The sequence below is a fragment of the Lathyrus oleraceus genome, chromosome 3, assembly GCF_024323335.1.
Source record: "Lathyrus oleraceus cultivar Zhongwan6 chromosome 3, CAAS_Psat_ZW6_1.0, whole genome shotgun sequence".
Classification (NCBI taxonomy): domain Eukaryota; kingdom Viridiplantae; phylum Streptophyta; class Magnoliopsida; order Fabales; family Fabaceae; genus Lathyrus; species Lathyrus oleraceus.
In genome coordinates, this window is record NC_066581.1 from 216629640 (window position 1) to 216636633 (window position 6994).

The window sequence follows — 6994 nt, forward strand, 5'->3', positions numbered from 1 at the left end:
ACCACTCTTCGACTTGAAACCACTATGGATCCTAGATGTAGAGTCGAGTGCTTTATTGCTGATCCAACATTGTCCGTAACTGGATAACTATAAAGACAGTTGATGGGTACTCCACGAAGCATGCTGAGGGACATGAGTGACCTAGATAGAATTTGCCCATCCTGCATAACAGGATAAATGTCTATGGGCCCAATATTGAACTGGACAAGGATGACACGGTCTATGCCTTGTGTTCAATATAGACATAAGGGCAAAAGGGTAATTATACACACAAGTATTATCACAAAAGGTTTTGTCAGATCACATGACATTTTCGTGTCTTGGGTAGCAGTGATGTGTTGCTAGATACCGCTCACTGTTTATTATGTTAAATGCGTGATTTAATATAATTGCCAACGTCACGAAAACCTACAGGGTCACACACAAAGGACGGATTGATGAGAGATAGAGTAACTAAGGAATACCGTAAGGTACAGTGCCCTTAAGTGAATTATAGAACATCGTAAGGTACGGTGTACTTGAGTAGAATATGAAATATGGTAAGGTACCATGGGCTTAAGTGATTTTGGGCATATTATAAGATATGGGCCAAAATACACTTAAGTGGGCTTTTTAGCTTGAAGCCCACACAAGTGGTTCTATAAATAGAACCCTTGTGCAGAAGCATTCATAGCGGTTGCATTATTTTCGTTTTCTCTCTCTCTCTCTCTCTCTCTCTCTCTCTCACTCAAAGCCTTCATTCGTACCAGCTAGCACTGAGATTGAAGGAATCCGTTCGTGTGGACTGAGTAGAGACGTTGTCATCGTTCAACGTTCGTGATCGCTCCGTGGATCTGCATCAAAGGTTTTGATCGTCACAAGAGATCTGCACGAAAGGTTTCAATCGTCACAAGAGGTAAATATTCTATCACTGATCATGACCATTCGTAAGGATCTCTAAAGGAGAAAATTTTAATTTCCGCTGCACTTTGGATCACAATTCTCCTTCAGTGGTATCAGAGCCACTTACGAAACCATGAATCGGATAGCTGTTTAATTTCTGTATTAATATGATTAAAAGGCAGAATGAATCAATTAATTAAACGGGTAATTAAGTTTGGCATCATGAGTGTAGGAGTTGGATGATTGATGTTGACTATGCTTCGGAACCGACATTAGTATGGTGAAGCAGCGATACATCGATCGTCCATAGGTTACGCAATTGAGACCGATCAACTTATATATGATATAAGTAATCCTAATGCAAAGTACGGTATATATGATATATTGTTTCTGTTTCGTTCATTCAAACACTGAATGGTTGTTTTCCTTTGAGCGATCAATGGTCATTTGCTTCGGAATCCGACATTAGTATGGTGAAGCAATGACCTGTTGATCAATCATACTGAATCAACAATCGAGGCGTGTTTGACGGTCTGAAATTGGCGCATTAGGGTTGGTGACGGCGCAAGGGTTGTGCCGTCAAAGAGTTGTGAATTTAGGGCTTTTTGGAACACGTTTGTTCACTGTTTCAAAGTTCTGTTATTTTGGCCGCGTGACGTTTGTCACGAGCTTGTGACGATCGTAACAAGCTGGACATGACGGTCGTCACGTGCTTTGTGGTGGTCGTCACATTCACAGATCCAGAATTCTAGGCATTTCTGTTTTTGGCCGCGTGACGTTCGTCATGGGCCTGTGACGGTCGTAACAAGCTGGGCATGACGTTCGTCATGGGCTTGGTGACGGTCGTCACACTCAAAGAGTCAGAATTCTCGGGGTTTCTGTTTTGTGACTGTGCAAGAGTTGTGTTGATGCAAAACGATGTCCATTTCAAATGAATTGTTCATTAAAATTTTTGGACAGGGGCGCTGCCCCTCCAACCCCGCAAGGGGCGCTGCCCCCTTGAACCCCGTCCGCTGATCGGTCAGCGGAACCCCCGGATAACTCTACGTAGTATGATCGGTCGCCGAAATTTAATTTTGTTTTAATTAATTAGAAGAATTAAAATTAATAATAATAATGTGTTTGTTATTATTGCCTTGTGGTGATCAGTTATGGCCTTAGTTGTCCTTTATTTTGTTTTGGGTTTTTAATACGACCTGCGTGTCGTGCCTCTCTTTTTAATCTCTTAATGTAACTTCTTTTCTCATCTCACTCCCTCGTATGTAAAACGAGTTTCTTCTGTAATGTAATATTGTGAAGAAAGAAAAGAATTCAATATCAAAGGAGGACAAGGTTATGAAGAAAGGGAAGAATTCAATGTCAAAGGAGGACAATGTTATGAAGAAAGAGAAGAATTCAATATCAAAGGAGGACAACCTTGAAGATCTTGCTTGGAGAAGCTTAGATCGTTATTAGGTTAACTTAGGTTCTCTCATTGGCTTGGGAGAACAATTGCGCTAGGGGCCATAACTGTTTCATTATGTATGTTGATGCATGTGTATGTATGTTGATGCATGTGAATATATGTTGATGCATGTGAGAGACGATTTATATGATAAATAAGTCGGTGAGATCAAAACAATTGCAATTCCCTTAAATTAAATATTAAGTTTATGCTTTCCAAGTTTTAACACTCATCAAGACTAGTAATGGATAATGTAGGTTTCGCCTACGCGAGGTGCGTGATCTATATATTAGTAAGGTGCGATGGGATAATTGTAATATCCAACTGTTAAAACAATGGGTCAAACTTAACTAAACAAATTATAATAAGATTATATATATGTTTAGAAGCAAGAGTTGGGAATGATCCATATGATGGATTGGAATAAGGAGTTATTCACCCAACTGAAATTTTCGAGAGTTGTATGAGATACAATTGGAAGGAGTTCCTACCTAAATAACCTAGTTTTGTGTAATCCGCCTACGCGGACTTAGAACGAAGTGAAATAAGGATCTCGACCCACTAGAAAATCTTCCAACGGGATTTTCCGAATCAAATGATGAGGGTCATTTGTTTTGAATAAAATAGTGGGAGCATATTTAATTAAAGGCCTAATTAAATATGTCAATGATACATATATTTTCATTAATCCTTATGTAGATTACCATGACAACAAACACCTCTAACAACATTTTGCGATCAATCCTTGACAAGGAAAAATTGTCTGGGACAAATTTTCTGGATTGGCACCGAAACCTGAGGATTGTCCTCAAACATGATAAAAGGCTGTATGTCCTCGAGAAACCTGTTCCTGAAGAGGAACCTCCTAGTTTTGCACCTAAGACAGAAAGAGATGCTTATAAGAAGCATGTCGATGATGCCAATGAAACTGCTTGTCTCATGCTAGCTACCATGAACTCAGAATTGCAAAAGCAACATGAGAACATGACAGCGTTCGATATGATCGAACACCTGAAGATGCTCTATCAAGAGCAAGCAAGGCATGAGAGGTTTTAAGTTTCAAAAGCCCTTTTTCAAAGCAAGTTAGCTGAGGGAGCCCCTGTAAGTCCCCATGTGCTCAAGATGATTGGGTATGTGGAAAACCTTGAAAGGTTAGGTTTTCCCCTCGGAAACGAACTTGCGACTGATGTGATCTTGCAATCGTTGCCAGATGGATTCAGTCAATTTGTCCTAAATTTCAATATGAATGATATGGACAAATCTCTTCCTGAACTACTAGCCATGTTAAGAACAACTGAGCAGAATCTGAAGACAAAAGGGAAGTCCATTATGATGATCGGGAATGGAAAGAGACAGAACAAAAGGCCCACCAAGCAGTGTGATAAAGGGAAAGGCAAGGAAGTTTCCAAACCCAGACCCACTGTTTCCATTGCGGTAAGACCGGACACTGTAAGAGAAACTGCCCAAAGTACCTGGAAGATACGAAGAATGGAGTAGAGACTTCAACTTCAGGTATTTTTGTTATTAAATAAATTTATCTACTTCTGCATCATGGGTATTAGATACTGGATGCGGTTCTCACATTTGTACAAATGTGCAGGGGCTGAAAAGGAGTAGAGATTTGGCAAAAGGTGAAGTTGACCTACGAGTTGGCAATGGAGCAAAGGTTGCTACTTTAGCCGTAGGATCTTATGTATTGACTTTACCTAGTGGTTTTATGATTCAGTTAGAGAACTGTTATTATGTACCTGCAATTAGCAGGAATATTATTTCCATTTCTTGTTTGGACAAGTTTGGTTTTTCATTTATAATAAAGAACAATTGTTGCTCAATTTATTTGAATGATATATTCTATGCTACTGCACAAATGAGCAATGGACTATATGTCCTTGATCTTGAAATGCATATTAATAACATTAATACTAAAAGGGTGAAACCTAACGAGTTAAAACCAACTAGGTAAGAATATTAAAACTCTTCGATCAGATCGAGGTGGTGAGTATTTAAGCCTAGATTTTGATGACCATCTGAAAGAGTGTGGGATCCTATCCCAGCTTACTCCTCCTGGAACACCCCAATGGAATGGTGTATCTGAGAGAAGAAATCGAACCCTGTTAGACATGGTCCGATCCATGATGAGTCACGCCGATCTTCGAAACTCCTTTTGGGGACATGCACTATTGACAGCAACTTACACACTTAACCATGTTCCATCCAAAAGGTTGAGAAGACACCATATGACATATGGAGTGGTAAGAAACCACATATGTCTTACATGAAGATTTGGGGTTGCGAAGTTTATGTGAAATGACAAGTTTCAACTAAGCTTGAGCCCAAATCTGACAAATGCTTATTTGTGGGGTATCCTAAAGAAAAAAAGAGGGTATTACCTCTACAATCCTTCTGAGGGCAAAATGTTTGTCGCTCTAACTGGAGTTTTCCTAGAAAAGGATTTTATTTCCAAAGGAACCAGTGGGAGGAAAGTAGAGCTTGAAGAAATTCAAGAATGACAAAGCATTGATACACCTATGGAGGAATTAGAGCAGGAAACACAAGTAGTTGTGTAAGAGCAACCTGCTCAAGTAGAACAAGACCAGCGTAGGATAGGCAGGATACGTCACCTACCTGAGAGATATGGATATCTCATAACTAATCAAGGTGATGTATCACTCATGGATCAAGAATGAAGATGAGCCTTGTGTCTACAAGAAGGTTAGTGGGAGCATGATCGTTTTCCTGGTATTATATGTAGATGACATATTACTCATTAGAAACGATATCCCTACCCTACAACAAGTAAAGTTTTGGTTGGGGAAATGCTTTTCTATGAAGGACCTAGGTGAAGCAGCCTATATATTAGGAATCAGAATCTATAGAGATAGATCACAAAAACTGCTTGGCCTAAGTCAGAGTACATACATAGACAAAGTGTTGAGACGCTTTAATATGCATGATTCCAAGAAAGGATTCATACCTATGCAACATGGCCTGTGTCTATCAAAAACACAATCCCCTTTAACTAAGGAAGAAAGGGATCGTATGAATAAGATTCCATATGCATCTGCAATAGGATCTATCATGTATGCCATGTTATGTACTGGACCAGATGTCTCGTATGCTTTAAGTGCAACGAGTAGGTACCAATCTGATCCTGGTGATGCTCACTGGGTAGCTGTCAAGAATATCCTTAAGTATTTAAGAAGGACTAAGGACTCATTCTTGATATATGGAGGTCAGGAAGAGTTGGCTGTAATTGGATACACCGATGCTAGCTTCCAGACAGATAAGGATGACTTTAGATCGCAATCTGGTTATGTGTTTTGCTTAAACGGTGGCGCTGTGAGCTGGAAAAGTTCAAAGCAAGATACAGTTGCTGATTCTACAACCGAGGCCGAGTATATTGCTGCCTCAAGTGCAGCAAAGGAAGCTGTTTGGATCAAAAAGTTCATTAGTGAACTTGGCATAGTTCCTAGCATTGTGGATCCCATTGGTCTCTACTGTGATAACAATGGTGCTATCGCAGAAGCTAAGGAGCCTAGATCTCACCAATAATCCAAACACATACTTAGGCGTTATCATCTCATTCGAGAGATAATAGATAGAGGAGATGTGAAAATATGCAGAGTACCTACACTTGACAATATTGCTGACCCACTGACAAAGCCTCTTGCGCAGCAGAAGCATGATGGCCATACTAGATCTATGGGTATGCCTGATTGGCTCTAGTGCTAGTGGGAGATTGTTGGTGTAAGCCCTAGAGGCCAATACTTTTGGTACTTGTATCGAATTATTTATTAATAATAAAAGGCTTTTTCTTTATTATGTTTGATTAATAAAGTCCCTGGAATAGATAGTCCGTTTAATGTATTAAGTGTGACTTAATCATGAGAGTACATTAAACATAAGGACACTATTCTTAAAGTATCCGTAGTCGAGCTTTATTGTGAAGTGGGACAACATTAAAGCATTAAGACTATTATGTTTGTAGACTGATGATCACATCTCATGGATCATTGATAAAGAGTTATCAAGTCTTAAACATAGGTATGAATATTAAGAGTAATATTTATACCGGATTGACCCGCTATGAGAATACTATATAGAAAGTTATGCAAAGTGTCATAAGTTATTCTCATGGTGATAATGGTGTATACAACTCTTCGACCTGAAACCACTATGGATCCTAGATGTAGAGTCGAGTGCTTTATTGCTGATCCAACATTGTCCGTAACTGGATAACCATAAAGACAGTTGATGGGTACTCCACGAAGCATGCTGAGGGACATGTGTGACCTAGATGGAATTTTCCCATCCTGCATAACAGGATAAATGTCTATGGTCCCAATATTGAACTGGACAAGGATGACACGGTCTATGCCTTGTGTTCAATATAGACATAACTGTAAGACCCCAATTTTGTCCCTAAGATCCCTCATGGCATCATATCATATCATTCATTGCCTCAAGGATCATTGTGCATCTTTGCTTCCCTCCTAGTGGGTGGGTATCTTGTGAGTGTGGTTCTTGATCACCAAGCATGTATTGCATTTGTATATCATTGCTTTTCATTTGTTTACTAACCAAAAGTACAAAAATATGGTCATCTAACCTTGTTACTTGCAGATGAAGCAAACTAGGTCAAACCAGTCAAAATCAGCCATTGGGCAA